Genomic DNA, 17,696 nt, shown 5'->3' on the forward strand with positions numbered 1-17,696 from the left:
ATCAATAATATTGTACCACTTCTCATATAATGTAAAGTCTTTACAACAATATTCTTCCATTGTCTCACAGTGATTTTTTTTCTCTCTGAACTTCATTTTGGATAGATTATGTTGCTGTGTCTTCAGATTTACTAGTCTCTTTTTTCTGTAGTGCATAAACTACTGCTTATCACATCTGGTGAAATTTTCACTTCAAATATTATGTATATATTTTGTCTCTAGAAGTTCTGTTTGGCTCTTTTTGAAAATCCCTCATTTCTCTCTTCACTATGTGCCTGTTTTCATTTACGTTCCTGAATATGGAACATACTTATAATATCCTTTCAATGTCTTTGCTTATTAATTCCATCGTGTCTGTCATTTCTAGATCTATTTCTCTCTCTGTTGACAGATATTTTTCTGGTTATAGGTCACATTTTCTTGCTTCTTTGTAAATACAGTAATTTTTGATTAAATGGCAGATATTTGTAAATTTTGCATGTTGAGTTCTGATTTTGTGGTATTCCTTTAAAAAGTATTGGACTTTTCCTGACAGGGATTTTAAATCGCATGTTAGTTTGATTCTTTCTAGCTCCTTTCACGTGGGTCTAGAGTAGTTTTTAATTCTAGGGCTACTTTCCCCTGCTTTTGTGGTGTGGCCCTTCTGGGGACACTACTAATTGCCTTGCATATTCAGTGAGGTTTTTCCCTTCTTGCCAGAGGGAATTTGTTGAAATCTTGGCCCCATGTCAGCTCTGAGAATCCTTTGTCTTACAACTCCCTGGTAACTTTCTTTCCTTAGAAGTTCTTCTTGGCTGATCTCAAGAAATTTTACCCTTCTCATGTACAGGTTTTTATTTAGCTAAATACTGAAGGGAACCCTCATTTAACTTGCTGGAACTCTGTCGTCTCTGGAACTCTGCACCATAAATTCTAGCCTACCTTGGCTTCCTGGCACTTTTTCCTCTGTCTCCTCAAATCAACAAGATTACCAGGGTCTATTTGGGTTCTTCCTCCTGTACTGGAGTGGTAAATTCCTTCCTGCCTGAGAGCCTTGGGTGATGGTAGGGCTCACTTTGTTTCTGTTTTCACGGGGATCACAGTCCTACACTGCCTGTGTCTGAAAATAGTCCTTTCCTATGTGTTATACTGTGTTCTAGTTGTTTGCAGTGGGAAGATTATTCCGAAACTGTTTATTCCCTCAACGCCAGAAGCAGAAGTTAAATCATTCTAGAATGAGTTTGAATGTTAATACGTTAAAAAAATCTCGAAGATCTCAACAATTATTTTTTACCTGACATTTAATCGTTGATTAACTTTTTCTCAGTTTTATTATGAATGATCTTGTGTTGACTGTAGGAAGTGTTATTTACTTTTCAATGCAAAGAGTCCAGTAAAAACTTTAAATCAGAAAGTGACCAAAAGAAAATGATTTATCATACCTAATAAATTTCACAAATCAGGAAAATGGATTTTTGAGTGTATAAAAATTCTCTCAATATTATGGGATAGTCATGTTAAATATAAAATTATTACTTAATGTTTCATTAGAAACGTGACATACTAATATACTCATGGGTAAGGACTAAAATGAACCATTTGATCTAGTATTTTAAAATATAAATTCTGGTTTTTTAGAGTATAACCATGTTTAGTATACTTTATATCAGGAACTAACAAACATTATCTGTAAAGGGCCAGATAGAGTATACTTTAGAGTTTATGGGCCACACAGTCCCTGTCACAGCAATTCCACTCTGCCTTTGTAGTACAAAAGCAGCCATAGAAAATACATTAGAAAATAAGCTGGCTGTGTTCTGATTAAACTTTATTTATAGACAAGGAAGTTTGAATTTCATGTAATTTAATGTCTCAAAATATTCTTCTTCTTTTGATTCTTTTTTCCAACTGTTTAAAAATGTAAAAACTATGCTTACCTTGCAGGCCATATGTATATTGGTGGCTGGTCGGATTTGGCCTATGGGTCATATAGATTGACAATCCCTGCTCTATGTGAGTAAAGAGCTCCCACATAAGCTGTAGGATTCATGTTGGACTGTTGTGTTTTAATTCTAAGTGACATTTTTATTTGAACTATTCCCTACTATTAAATTAAGTAGCAAAGTAAATCAGATGACACAATACTGAGCCTATAGGGCTTTGACAGATTTTGTAATGTCAGAGGTTCTATCAGAGGTTCCTTAGCCAGTTGGAAATTGGGGCTAATGTCTAATTTATCTTACTTCCCAACTGGCTCCTTTTCTCTTTTTGATTATGCAAAGTTAAATTCCTTCCTTCCTATTTTGTTTCTGTGTGCCTATCTTATTAATGTTCCAAAATTGGTACATATGTCTGTATTCTGAATTTACTTATTTTGTAATGAAGTTGCCCTGGTACTCATAAACAAAAAGTTCTCAACAACATTATTTCATTTTAAACTTCATGCTATTCTCACTTGTAAGATCTAGGGATTTTTTTTTCTCCTTAGTTCACAATTTTGAGACTATAGGCTCTTTACTTCATTACTTTTACTTCTATAATGTCTTCCACATAACCCTGTTAGCCAGTTAGAACACAAAATATATTCCAAAGTGTATTCTCTTAATTCTACCTGATATAGTTTAGCTTACTGGTCAGGCCCCTCTTAGAATGCTCAGAATTTTTCTAATATCTGCAGCAGTATTGATATATACAGTCTATGATTTTGTTTGGTGTTATGTCCGCACAGTTAATTCAAGCTGCACTTTAGAAGAATGATTATGTAGTTCATATTCTATAATCAGAAGTATATTTTCCTTCCTTAAGTTATACAGCTGAAGTTGTTCTTTGACAGTAGGCAAAATCCAGTGCCATGGAAGTTCTACAAGAGAGGACTTGGGTTTAGGTAGACACTGCTGTGGCATCAGTGAGTGGGTAGTGACATAGCTGCATATAGGCATACACTCAGGGAATACTTTTCCTGCCTGCATATCTTCATGATGTTTTCCCAACACATTGTTATACCATCCAGAAGAAAAAACAGAGAAGCAACTTACTTCTTTTTATATGCAGAGAGAGAAGAGGCCTTTGATTTCAAACATAAAATAAAAATAAGGATTGATTCGGACAGAAGCCATGACGTAATAGAAAGTCAGCACCCAAAGAGAATTTGCATAGTTAGTAAAAACGTTAGAATCTTTTTTTTTCCTTTTTCTCCCCAAAGCCCCCCAGTACGTAGTTGTATAGTCTTCGTTGTGGGTCCTTCTAGTTGTGGCATGTGGGACGCCGCCTCAGTGTGGCTCGATGAGCAGTGCCATGTCTGCGCCCAGGATTCGAACCAACGAAACACTGGGCTGCCTGAAGCGGAGTGCGCGAACTTAACCACTCGGCCACGGGGCCAGCCCAAAAACGTTAGAATTTTAAATAGTTGTCATTACATAGGAATTATTGAATAGGTTTAAAATCTGGCCAATTTTCACATACTTTTTGAGGAGTGTGGTACTCAAGAGATTTTTCTCACAAATTCCTATTTTATTGTTTTGATAATTTAGAAACTTTATTTCATAAGCATTATAAGGTCGTTTCTATCTCATGACATATATGCCCTATGTCTAGAACATTCTTCTAAATCTTTCCATATCTGGCTCATTTCATTCAGTTTCAACTTGAGTATCATCTCCTCAGGGGGCCTTCTTTCATGCACTGTCTAAAACAGCATCTCTTCCTTCTCAATCTCTAATACCTAATTTTATTTTCTTCAAAATTTATCACCATCTGAAATTAGTTTGTTTATATACTTATTTGTTTCTTTCTGTACTACACTGTAAACTGTATGAGAGGAGAGGCCTTGCCTTTCTTATTATCTCTCTATCTCTACTACTTAGAACATTGCCTTTCATATAGTAGGCCCTAAGTATATAATTTGTATGTGGTTGGAAGGATAAATAAGGAAAGTATGTCTAATGCATGATTTGTAGAAATATGATATGCTAAATGTATTGTGAATCACCTAGAAGGAATACGAGTAATTTACCCAAATATATTTCACCACAGAACTACTTTTTCTTCAAGCATTTAGCTGTATTAGACTTCCACAGGAGACATTTTGGAAATGTAGTAGGGTCTATTGACACATTTAAGTTTTTCTTTTTATTTTGTAATAATTTCAAAATGTGTACCCAAGTTATAAGAATAGTTTTTCTAAGATAATTTTTCCTGAATCATTTGAGAGTAAGTTGCTGACATTATATTCCATCACCTCTGAATACTTTAGAGTGTATTTCCTACAAACAAAGACATTCTTCCACATAGCTAGGATAGAATAATCACAATCAGGAATTCAACGTTGGTAGGTTACTACCATCTAACCCACAACCCTGTTCAAGTCATGACAGTTGTTCTGGAATTCATTGGTGAAAATCCCCAGAAAGGAGAGAGGCACAGAGTAGGGAGCCTCAAAATCTGCGTAGGTATTCCTTTCAATTCTTTGGCTGACCCCTGAGTTCACATGTGTTGAGGAGACTTCACAGAGCCTAGTGGAAAGTAACAGGTGACATGCGAAGTTGTTGAGGTAATATTGTTGATCAAATTTGAAGGTTGAGTCCTACCAAACACGTCAGGATTCTGTTGAAATCTCAGAAGAGACCTGTCTGAGATGTAGACTATTCAAGGCCTAAGGGATTTGTTCTAGGACTGAGGGCAAAACTGAAACATATCCTTCCTAACAAACTGTAAAACCAAGCATCTGGAGGTTCAAGATGATCAGCCAGTATTTAACTGCCTAGTAGAAGAAAAATCAACGCACTTCAAAGGAAGATAACAACAGACAGAGTTTCTATAGCATATCATCCATTTTGTCCAGTGTATAATAAAAAAATATTGATCATGTGAAGAAACAGGAAAATATTACCCTTAGTTAAGAGAAAAAGGAACCAATCCAGATGTTAGAGTCAGGAGACAATAACTTTAAATTAGCTATAATAAATATGGGCAAAAAAGTGAAGAAAGAGGGGACATAATAAATATAGACCATCTTTGGAAAGAGAAGTAGAAACTATTTTTCTTTTTTTTGAGGAAGGTTAGTCCTGAGCTAACATCCACCGCCAATCTTCCTCTGTTTGCTGAGGAAGATTGGCCCTGAGCTAACATCTGTGCCCATCTTCCTCTACTTTATATGTGGGATGCCTGCCACATAATGGCTTGATAAGCAGTGCATATGTCCACACCCGGCATCCAAACTGGCGAACCCCAGGCCACCGAAGCAGAGCCCACAAACTTAACTGCCACATCACCAGGCCAGCCCCAGTAGGAACTATTTTCTTTTTTAAATAGGAATTGTAAAACTGGAAATATAATACCTGAAGTGAAAAATTTACTGGATCGACCTAACAAGAGATGACAGATGGCAGAAGAAAGGGCCAGTAAACTTGATGACAGATCAACAGAAATTATCCTACTTGAAGAACAAAGAGGAAAAAGATTTTAAAAAAGAATAACGGAACCTCAGTGACCAGTGAAGTTACAAGCAGTCAAACTTTATGTATATTGAAATCCCAGAAGGAAAAGAGAGAAAATGGGACAGAAAAAATCTTTTTAAGAAATAATGGCTAAAAACTTATCAAATTTAGCAAAAAACTAACTTAGAGAGCCAAAAAACTCAGTGAACCCCAAGAAGAATAAAAGCACAGAAAACCAAATCTAGACACTAATATAGTCATACTCCTGAAAACCAGTGATAAAGAGAAAATCTTGAAAACAGCCAGGAACAAAAAGAAACATTATGTATATGGTAACAATAATACTAATGGCAGTTGGCATCAGAATAATCAAAGCCAAAAAACTATAGAATGACATCCTTAAAGAACTATAAGAAAAAGTAAAAAACTTTCAACTCAGAATTCTATATCCAATGAAACTCTCATTCAAAAATGATATGTGAAGGTAAAATAAGACTATTTCAGATAAACAAAAACAGATAATCCATTGTCAGCAGACCTGCAGTATAAGAAATAATAAAGAAGAGTTTTTAAGCTGAAAGAGAATGATGTCAAATGGAAACTCAGTTCTACAAGAAGAAATGAAAACCACCAAGAATGATAAATATAAAAGGTTTATCTTTTTATTCTCATGTTGCTTTCTTTAAAAGAAAGCTGACTTCTTAAAGCAAAAGTTAAACCATTTTATTGTGGGGTTTCATAGTATATGCTGAGATACAACGTATGACAACATTAGCAAAAAGGATATGATAGTAAATGGAATCACACCATTGCAAGGTTTTTATGCTTTGTGTGATGTTCATTATTAACTTTAAGTAGACTGTGATAATTTGAGCATGCATATTATAATCCTGAGTGTCACCCTCCCTCAATATAAAGAAATATAGAGCAATTAATGTAAAACATTAAAAATATTTGATTAACTGTAATTAAGGCAGGGAAGGTAGAACAGAAACAAAGCAAAAAACAGCAGAAAACAACAAAAATAGAAAACAAACAGCAAAGTGGCTGTTTTGAACCCAGTCGTTTCAATAATTGCATTGAATGTTGATGGGCTAAAGTTTCCAACTAAGAGTGAGAGATTTTCAGACCAGATGAAAACATAAGACCCAACTATATCCTGTTGACAAATTCCACATTTAAAACATGATGATTTTGGGCCAGCCCCATGGACAAATGGGTAAGTTCAAGTGTTCCACCTTGGCGGCCCAGGGTTGGCCAGTTCAGATCCTGGGCACGGACCTACACACCACTCATTAAGCCATGCTGTGGTGGCACCCTACATAGAAGAACTGGAATGACGTACCATTAGGGTATACAACTATGTTTATATAGTTGGGGCTTTTGGGAGGAAAAACAATGAGGAAGATTGGCAACAGCTGTTAGCTCAGGGCCAATCTTCCAAAAAAAATAAGTGAAGATTTGATTAAACACTTTATGTGTTTTTATCTCTTACGTCATTGGGTAAGCTTTCAATGGCTATATTTTGATAGAATACCTACATGTCCAAGAATAAAGTATTCAGAAAAACAATCTTGGAAGCTGAGAGGAAAGGAATGCAGGATGGATTATAGGAGGATAATAGAACACCACCGTAGGAGAGAATAAGGGAGAGTAATGGGTTCTCATTTCAGTTTTGCCACTAGCCATACACCTACCCTTGGGAAATCACTTCACTTCTCTATCACTATGTACTTTTCTGGGTTACCAATATTTGTATACCCATATGTTCAATTTTTTTCATATTCAAATTTCAAAATAAAATTGGCATAAATTGCATTCTTCTTCTCTAAAGACATAATGGAAATAAGACTAAGTAATTGTGCCACTGTATATGTGATCCCTGGGCATCACCATTTCATATATATATATATGGTAATAATTCTCCTATATGCTGCTTAACGTTGTTATGTATCACATGATGTGATGGATATAAACACTGTAAGAAAATTGGGTGTTGTTTTTATCATGAATAATTCGGCAATGTTGGAGTTAGGTGTTGTTTGCTACATAAACAAAAACTTCCTTTTTAGAATTAAACATTTTCTTAAATATTTGTAGAGTATGCCACTTTATGAATATATGAATATATATTTTTATTTTATTGAGGTCATAATTGTTTATAACATTGTGATATTTCAGTTGTACATTATTATTTGTCAGTCACCATATAAATGTGCCCCTTAACCCCTCTGCCTCCAACCCACTTTCCCTCTGGTAACCACTAAACTGAACAACTTTCTTTTTAAAATGTTTTTCTGTTGTCTTAAAATTTACTGAAAGGTTCAGTTCTATAAGATGTAAGCACAATCAGGAGTCTTTTAAAAGTAATCGCATTTATCTTTCACTTTCTACTTAACTCTTCCAGTTATTTTCTTTGTATTTGATGTTATAGAGAAAACAAATTAGAGGTTGGGCCATTTTGAACATACATATAATAGATACCCAAGAGTCAGAAATAGATAGGAATTTATTAATTTAATTTTAGGTGATATTTTATGTACCAAATTATAAATATATTTCATACTTGAGCCTCAAGTAAAACTGCAGAGTGTTTAGAGAAATTTTTGCCTTTAGAGATATCTACTTTCATATTCTGCTTTCATATCAAAGTTGGTCATTGTGACTTTGAGAATTGGATTTTTATAAAGGTAAAGTAGGGTTTAATATTTCTCATTCGATTAATGCTCATATTTCTAGCCCCCAAAAAAGCGTACAGAGACAATCAATTGAACTCTTAGCGAGTCTCAAGTGCATCAGTGCTAGTTTGATTCTTAGAAGTTACTTGATTCTTAGGTGTGACATGGATAGTCTTTGAGTGTGTGAGATTCTATCCATGCCTCCACCTGACTAAGGAAGTTACTTCTTAAATAAGTAAGACTAATTATAACTGTCAAGTGAGGGTGAAATTAAGAATATCATAAAGGAAAGAAAAATATCCAACATATTTAAAACTAGTTTACTCTCCAGTTTAGCGCTATTTTATTTTACTTTTTTCTTTTGCAGTAAACGTTCCTATCTTCAGAAAATAAGTTAAGGAATGAGAGGCAAGGAAGAAAGGACATTCATCTTGGAAGAACCCAAAGCACTTTCAAATTTTAAAGGAATGTAATGATAGCTGCTAAAACCACCTTTGTCACCATAATGGATGAAGTTCTTCAAATTTAACCGGTAACCAGAATTCTTGGCTCATGTTACATTTCCACCAAGAGCTTTAGATGACTTCAAAAGGTTTCTTTCTTTTCTTTTTTTTGATTTATTTTTTTTGTTTTATTGAGGTCATATTGACTTATAATATTGTGTGATTTCAGGTGTACAGTATTGTGTATCATGTTCTGTGTAGACTGCATCGTGCTCACCACCAGTAGTCTAGTTTTTATCCATCATCATACATATGTGCCCCTTTACCCCTTTTGCCCACCCCGCTACTGCCTTCCCTCTGGTAACCAATAATCTGTTCTCCTTATTCATGTGGTTTTTTATCTTCCATGTATGAGTGAAATCATATGGTGTTTGTCTTTCTCTGTCTGGCATATTTTGCTTAACATAATACCCTCAAGGTCAATCCATGGGGCTGGCCCAGTGGCATGGTGGTTAAGTTTGTGCACTCCACTTTGGCAGCCCAGAGTTCACAGGTTCAGATCCCTGGTGCAGACCTAGCACCACTTGTCAAGCCATACTGTGGTGGCATCCCACATAAAATAGAGGAAGATCTACACAGATGTTAGCTCAGCAACAATCCTCCTCAAGCAAAAAGAGGAAGATTGGCAACAGATGAGAGGTCAGGGCCAGTCTTCCTCACCAAAAAGAAAAAAAAAAAAGGAAAAAGGTCCATCCATGTTGTTGCAAATGGCACGATTTTGTCTTTTTTTATGGCTGAGTAGTATTCCATTATGTGTATATATATATATATATATATATACACACATACATACCACATCTTCTTTATCTGTTCATCAGTTGATGGACACTTGGGTTACTTCCAAGTCTTGTCTGTTGTGACTAATGCTGCAATGAACATAGGGGTGCATAAGTCTCTTTCAATTGTTGATTTCAAGTTCTTTAGGTAAATACACAGTAGTGGGATAGCTGGGTCATATGGTATTTCTACTTTTAATTTTTTGAGAAATCTCCGTAATATTTTCCATAGTGGCTACACCAGTTTGCGTTCCCACCAGCAGTGTATGAGGCTTCCCTTTTCTCCACATCCTCTCCAACACTTAGTATTTTTCGTCTTGTTAATTATAGCCATTCTCATGGGTATGAGGTTTTGATTTGCATTTCCCTAGTAATTAGTTATGTTGAACATCTTTTCATGTGCCTGTTGGCTATCTATATATCTTCTTTGGAAATATATCTGTTTACATTGTCTGCCCATTTTTCGCTCCGGTTGTTTGTCTTCTTGTTGTTGAGTTGTTTGAGTCCTTTATATATTTTGGAAGTTAACCCCTTGTCAGATATATGATTTAAAAATGTTTCCTCCCAGTTGGTGGGTTGTCTTTTCATTTTGCTCATGGTTTCCTTTGCCTTGCAGAAGCTTTTTAATCTGATACAGTTCCGTTAGTTAATTTTTTCGTTTGTTTCCCTTGCCTTAGTAAACATGAAATGAATAAAAGATGCTGCTAAGACCAGTGTCAAACAGTGTACTGCCTATATTTTCTTCTAGGAGTTTGATGGTTTCAGGTCTTACCTTCAAGTCTTTAATAAGTTTTGAGTTAGTTTTTGTGTATGGTACAAGATAATGGTCTACTTTCCTTGTTTTGCATGTGGCTGTCCAGTTTTCCCAAAACCATTTATTGAAGGGACTTTCCTTTCTCCATTGTTATGTTCTTGGCTCTTTTGTCAAAGCTTAGCTGTCTGTAGATGTGTGGTTTTATTTCTGGGCTTTCAGTTTTGTTCCATCTCTGTGTCTGTTTTTGTACCAGTACTGTGCTGTTTTGATTACTGTAGCTTTGTAGTATATGTTGAAGTTAGGGATTGTGATGCCTCCAGTTCTTCTTTTTTTCTCAGAATTGCTTTGGCTATGCAGGGTCTTTTGTTGTTCCATATAAATTTTAGGATTCTTTGTTCTATCTCCATGAAGAATGTCCTTGGGATTCTGATTGAGATTGCATTGAATCTGTTTATTGCTTTAGGTAGTATGGACTTTTTAACTATGTTTATTCTTCTAATCCATGAGCATGGAATGTCTTTCCATTGCTTTATGTTGTCATCAGTTTCTTTCAACAATGTCTTATAGTTTCCAGTGTATAGGTCTTTCACTTCCTTGGTTAAATTTATTGCTTGATGTTTTATTCTTTTTATGGTGATTGTAAATGGCATTGTAGTCTTGACTTCTCTTTCTGCTAGTTTGTTATTGCTGTATAGAAATGCAGATCATTCTTTAGGTTGATTTTGTACTTTACAACGTTGCTGTAGTTGTTGATTATTTCTAATAGCTTTCTGGTGGATTCTTTAGAGTTTTCTATATAGAATCATGTCATCCACAATAGTGAGAGTTTTACTTCTTCCTTTACAATTTGAATATCTTTTATTTCTTTTTCTTGCCTAATTGTGCTGGCTAAAACCTCCAGTACTGTGTTGAATAGGAATGGTGAGAGTGGGCACCCTTGTCTTGTTCCTGTTCTCAGAAGGGTGGCTTTCAGTTTTTCACCACTAAGTATGGTGTTGACTGTGAGTTTGTCATACACAGCCTTTATGTTAAGGTACTTTCCTTCTATACCCATTTTATTGAGAATTTTTGTCTTAAATGGATGTTGGATCTTGTCAAGTGCTTTCTCTGCATCTACTGAGATCATCATGTGATTTTTTTTATCCCTCATTTTGTTAAAGTGGTGTTTCTTATTGATTGATTTGTTGATGTTGAACCATCCCTGCATCCTTGGTATAAATCCCACTTGATCATGGTGTATGATCCTTTTAAAGTATTGCTGTATTCGATTTGCCAATATTTTGTTGAGGGGTTTGACCTCTATGTTCATCAGCAATATTGACCTGTAATTTTCCTTCTTTGTGTTGTCCTTGTCTGGTTTTTGTATCAGGGTAATGTTGGTCTCATAGAAAGAGTTAAGAAGCGTTCTGTCATCTTCAGTTTTTTGGAATAGTTTGAGAAGGATAGGTATTAAATATTCTTTGAATATTTGGTAGAATTCTCCAGAGAAGCCATCCTGTTCTGGACTTTTGTTTTTGGGAGGTTTTTGCTTACTGTTTCAATCTCTTTACTTGTGATTGGTCTATTCAGATTCTCTGTTTTTTCGTGATTCAGTGTTGGGAACTTGTATGGGTCTTAGAATTTATCCATTTCTTCTAGGTTCTCCAATTTGTTAGCATATAGTTTTTCATAGTATTCTCTTATAATCCTTTGTATTCTGTGGTATCCATTGTAATTTCTCCTCTTTCGTTTTTAATTTTATTTATTTGAGCATTCTCTCTGTTTTTCTTAGTCTGGCTAAGGGTTCGTCAGTTTTGTTTATCTTCTCAAAGAACCAGCTATTAGCTTCATTGATCCTTTCTATTGTTTTTTTTTAGCCTCTATTTCATTTTTTTCTGCTCTAATTTTTATTATTTCCCTTCTGCTGACTTTGAGCTTTTTTTATTCTTCTTTTTCTAGTTCTGTTAGGTGTAGAACACAGATTAAAATTATTTATTTGAGATTTTTCTTCTTTGTTGAGATAGGCCTGTATTGTGATAAATTTCCCTGTTAGCACCACGTTTGCTGCACCCCACGTGAGTTGGTATGTTGTGTTTTCATTTTTCTTTGTCTCCAGGTGTTTTTTTATTTCTCCTTTAATTTCCTCATTGATACAGAGGTGGTTCAGTAGCATGTTTAGTCTCCACATATTTGTGGCTTTCTCAGCCTTTTTCTTGTAGCTGATTTCTAGTTTCATAGCATTGTGGTTAGAAAAGATGCTTATGTGATTTAAATCTCCTGAAATTTATGGAGACTTGCCTTGTTTCCCAACATATGGTTGATCTTTGAGAATGTTCCATGGGTACTTGAGAAGAATGTGTATTCTGCTGTTTTTGGATGGAGTGTTATAAATATCTATTAAGTCCATTTATTCTAGTATTTCATTTAAGGCCACTGTTTCCTTTCTGACTTTCTGTCTGTATGATCTGTCCATTGATGTAAATGGGGTGTTGAGGTCCCGTACTGTTATTGTGTTGCTTTTGATTTCTCCCTTTTTGTCTGTTAATAGTTCCTTTATAGACTTTGTTGCTCCTGTGTTAAGTGCATATATATTCATAAGTGTTATGTCCTCTTGGTGGAATGTCCCTTTTATCATTATATACTGCCCCTCTTTGTCTCTCATTGTCATTTTTATCTTGACATTTGCTTTGTCTCTTTTAATGTGGCAACATCTGCTTTCTTTTGCTTGCCATTTTCTTGGAGTATTGTCTTTCATTCCTTCACTCTGAGTCTCTGTTTGTCTTTAGAGCTGAGATGCATTTTCGGGTCTTGTTTTTTAATCCATCCAGCTACTCCGTGTCTTTTCATCGGAGAATTCAATCCATTTATATTTAGAATGATTATTAGCAGGCTTTATACTGCCATTTTATCTCTTGTTTTCCAGTTCTTGTATATTTTTATTGTTTCTTTTTCATTGTATTTCTGACTGCTATTTCAGTTTGGTGGTTTTCTGTGATGGTTTTCTCTTTATTTATGATTTGTGGCTCTGCTCTGATCTTTTGGTTTTGTGGTTACTATGCGATTGGTATAAAAGATCTCATAGATGAGATAGTCCATTGTCTAATAGCCTGTTATCTCCATTAGCATTGGCAGATTCCATCTCATTCCTCTTTCCTTTCTGAGTTTTTGTTGTCACAAATTGTGCTTTTCTTTGTTGTGAGTTTGTGACTAGATTGAAGTGTTTATAGTTTTTTTATGCTTTTGTTCCTTTTGTCTTTTATGTTATAATTAAGTATTTACTAACCTATTCTGATAAAGAGCTGCATTTTTCTGATTCTATCTCTCCATTTATTTCCTTGCTGAAGGTTTTGTAAACCTTTGCTTTTTAGTTTCAGATGGGAGGGCTCCTTTCAACATTTCTTCTAAGGCAGGCCTAGTGCAATGAATTTTCTCAGCTTTTGTTTATCTGGGAAAGCTTTTATTTCTCCATTGTATCTGAAGGATATTTTCACTGAATAGAGTATTCTTGGCTGACAGTTTTTCTCTTTCAGTATTTTGAGTATATCATTCCATTGTCTCCTAGCCTGTAAGATTTCTGCTGAGAAATCTGCTGATAGCCTGATGGGGATCCTTTGGAGTTTTGCTGCCTTGCTGCCCTTAATTTTTTTTCTTCATCATTGACTTTTGCCAGTTTTAATATTAACTGCCTTGGAGAGGGTCTTTTTGCATTGATGTAATTAGGAGTCCTATTGGCTTCATGTACCTGTAAGTCCACTGCCTTCCCCAGGTATGAGAAGTTCTCAACTGATATTTCTTTGAACAAGCTCTCTGCTCTTTTCACTCTCTCTTCACCCTCTGGAATACCTATAATCATTATGTTGCTTTTCCTAATTGAGTCAGATATTTCTCGAAGAATTTCTTCACTTTTTAAAAATCTTGGTTCTTTCTCCTCCTCCATCTGAAGCATTTCTATATTTCTATCCTCTAAATCACTAATTCTATGCTCCATTACAGCAGCTGTATTTTTTAAGGATTCTAGTTTATTTTTTATCTCATTAAATGGGTTCTTCATATCCAGAATTTCTGTTTGGTTTGGTTTTGTTTTTTCATAGTTTCAGTCTGTTTGGTGGAGTATTCCTTCTGCTCATTAATTTTATTCCTGACCTCATTCAACTGTCTTTCTGAGTTTTCTTGTAACTCATTGAGTTTCTTTATGATAAGTATTCTGAATTCTCTGTCATTTAGATTGTAGATTTCTATTAGCCTAGGATTAGTTTCTGGAGACTTTTCATTTTCCTTCTTCTCTGAAGTGTTAATGTAGTTCTCCATGATGTTTGATGAAGTGTTCATTTGCTGGCACATTTATAGTAGTTTCAGGTCACAGATTCCACCTGCCACCACTGGGAGCAGGCAGGAGTTTTGTTTCTGATCCTGCCCCATCTGTTAGAAGTTGTGCTGGTAGGACTTCTCTGTGTTTGAGTGCTGGCTGCAACCTCTTGGCAGGTCACACACCTACATGCAGGTGGGGCCTTTGTACTGTGCTGGTGGTTCGCTCTTGTGTGCGGCCACTACACTTGGTAGGGGACTGGCCAAGCTGGTATGCTAGGTGGGAGGGAGGGGCTCTTTCTTTCACATATGTGCCAGCTCTGTGCTCATGGGCAGATTGGGTGAGCTGCTGCATTTGGTGGGGGCTCCTTCATTGGGGCTGAGCTGCATCACTTGCTGGGGAACATTCTTACAGACAGAGCGACCATGGCACAGTGGTCACTCCCATGATCCAGGCTACAACTCTGAAAGCATTCGCTCTGTCCAGGCTGTCTTTGCCTCCTTTTACAGTCATGCCAGCAGCTGCATGAGGACGTGACCTAGATCACTGCTACCAGTGTGGAGGAGGGGTGCTCTCATAGTACTCTAATGGTTTGTTCACTTTATTAAGAGTAGCTTTTGGCAAAGTAAAAAAAAAAAAAAAGACTGGGAGGCTAGTTCCACTGCCTTCCTGGGGATCCAGTCCACCCACCTTCAGATGCATGGCTGCATGGATCTTTCAGATGTCCTGTGGTGCTGTGCAGGGAATCCACTACTGGTTAATGAATGTCCATTTAGTTGTAACTCAGAAGATAGAGAAGGAAGAACTCAGTCTGCCATGATGCTGACATCACTCGAAGGGATTTCTAAGTTTAAATATTTACCTTACAAATACCACAATGTAGATAAAACTGATAATTTATAACTTGTTTAGCATAATCAGGTTTTTATTTTGGCTCTTAATGTTTGACCCTAATATTGGTCAATAGAATTGTTGTTGTTTTCCCAGGTTATGAACGTCTTCTTTTTTTTTTTTAAGATTTTATTTTTCCTTTTTCTCCACCAAGCCCCCCGGTGCATAGTTGTGCATTTTTAGTTGTAGATCCTTCTAGTTGTGGCATGTGGGATGCTGCCTCACCGTGGCTTGATGAGCGGTGCCATGTCCGTGCCCAGGATTTAAACCAGCAAAACCCTGGGCCGCCAAAGCAAAGCATGTGAACTTAACCACTCGGCCACAGGGCTGGCCCTATATGAACTTCTTAACTTAGAGACAGATAAGCTTATCTGAGTAACAATATGGCATAGTACTAGTACACATTTAGGTCCATCCTTAACCAAACATTTTTTTCTTTCATAGAAATAACCCATGCTACATATGTGGTAGTATCTTAATACATATGCAGAGGTTTTTAAGTCTTGTTTTCTGAACTTTACTTCATGTTGTTTTTTGGTTTCTTTAATTGACATCTGGTCCCTTGATCTTTTTCCCTTCATAGCTATCATCTTATTTCTATTTATTCTTTATTTTCTCCTTTGCCCTCCTTCTCAGAAATTTAGAGTTATAAAAGACACAAGGATCTAGAATAGAAAAGGAGAGAAATTTGAAAAGGTTATAAAATTGCAAGAATTGTTGCATTTCAATTAGAGTGGAAAGCAATTATGGAAAGACTTAAGATTCTTTGTCAGTCTTCTTAAATCTCCTTGATCTTAGGCCAGAATTTTTTCAGTGCCTATTTTTAGGGATTCAAATGTTTGCAATTTTTTTTATAACATCCTAGTGAGCAGCTAGAACTTTTACTCATTGGAAGTCTATTAGTTTGATTTTGAGGGCTAATCATTTGTTTGCTTGAGTCATTGTGTCTTGGTAGTGAATGGGTGCAAATGAGTAAAACTATGTCCTTGCTGTGAAATGTGGAAGATGTGAAAAATCAATCAAATATACTATCAATTACTAGTCTTAATTATTCTAAGGAATTCGACATTTACTTCAAGGAAATGGTTCAAATTGACAAGTGTAACCCAGAAAAAAGAGTATATAAGGAATGAATGTTCTAATTACTCTTCCCTATGCTAACATTAATGTTGATTAAAAAAATACCTTAACATCCATTTTTAGAAAATTCTCTAATTACTGGTTAAACTTCTACTTATGGCATAATTAGAACATTTCCATGTTCTTGTCATACCAGCCATGTAGCAGCATTTAGCCATTTTCAATGTCCAGTAAATTCTTTTTAGTCTTCAACCATTAAAAAATTAAGTAAAGCTAGCACTGGTCCAGTGGCATAGTGGTTAAGTCTGCACATTCTGCTTCGGCATCCCAAGGTTTTCAGGTTCAGATGCTGGGTGCAGACTTACACACCTCTCATCGAGCCATCGTGTGGCGGCATCCCACATACAAAATAGAGGAAGGTTGGCACAGATGTTAGCTCAGTGACAATCTACCTCAAGCAAAAAGAGGAAGATTGGCAACAGACATTAGCTCAGGGCCAATCTTCCTCACCAAAAAATTAAATAAATAAATAAAGTTGAAGAAAGTTACTTTTGAAACACAGCAGAAATTAAAGTGCTGAACATTCACTTATACAGATAATATGCAGGAAGTCACCAGATTTCCCTGTCTTCTCCGTTAATGATCTAACTTTTCTTTACCCAGTTAATTATATCTGATTCAATAATCTTATATAACTACAGTTTCAGTAGTGAACCAAAAACAAACAACATTGTCCAAATTTTTGCTTTACCAGTCCTTATCAAACACTTAGTTCCATTTAAATCCATTTCTCAGTGATTTTTTGGTAACCATGGATTGGATCATTGAAATCCATAGATAGTGGATATTTCTAATCATTAATTTTCACTACCAAATTTATTTTAAGGGTTACAATATTATCAAGGAACAGCTTGGAGTAGAACTTGACCTCTCTACAAAATAAAACAAAAGAATTGCCTTGATTCTCCCATCTAGCCCAGTTCAGAAGTCATACAACTTACATCCAAGAGGTATATAGAATTAAAGAAGATCATCTACATTGATGTATTTAATTTTTCTGGCCCCATCCAAGCTGAGTGCCTCCAAAATCCCAAATCTACTGTGGCTTTTGAAGAAGGAATGGAATCAGATTTCTAATTGTACAATTAACAGAATTTCTAATTGTAGAAATTAGAATTTGTACAATTAGAAGGTCAGGTTTCTTGGGGCCAGCCCATTGGTATAGTGGGTAAGTTTGCATGCTCTGCTTTGGCAGCCCGGGGTTCACAGGTTCGGATTCTGGCTGCAGACCCACACACCGCTCATCAAGCCATGC

At 35.8% G+C, this 17,696-nt stretch overlaps 1 protein-coding gene across 9 annotated transcripts in view; it reads left to right on the forward strand.

The window, feature by feature from the left end:
- PEAK1 (pseudopodium enriched atypical kinase 1) overlaps positions 1 to 17,696 on the forward strand; it is a 294,511-nt gene that overhangs the window by 123,827 nt on the left and 152,988 nt on the right. For 5 of the 9 annotated variants that reach the window (XR_006887507.1, XM_046653651.1, XM_046653652.1 and 2 more), the window contains one exon: positions 8,460 to 8,624. The exons of 1 other annotated variant lie outside the window; for it this stretch is intronic. The gene's annotated coding sequence lies outside the window, so the exon portion shown is untranslated. Of the gene's footprint in view, positions 1 to 1,923; positions 1,993 to 8,459; positions 8,625 to 17,696 lie in introns of all 9 variants that reach the window. 3 more of the 9 variants (XM_046653653.1, XM_046653655.1, XM_046653654.1) reach the window with 1 other exon arrangement.

This window comes from Equus quagga, chromosome 2 (genome assembly GCF_021613505.1).
Source record: "Equus quagga isolate Etosha38 chromosome 2, UCLA_HA_Equagga_1.0, whole genome shotgun sequence".
Lineage (NCBI taxonomy): Eukaryota > Metazoa > Chordata > Mammalia > Perissodactyla > Equidae > Equus > Equus quagga.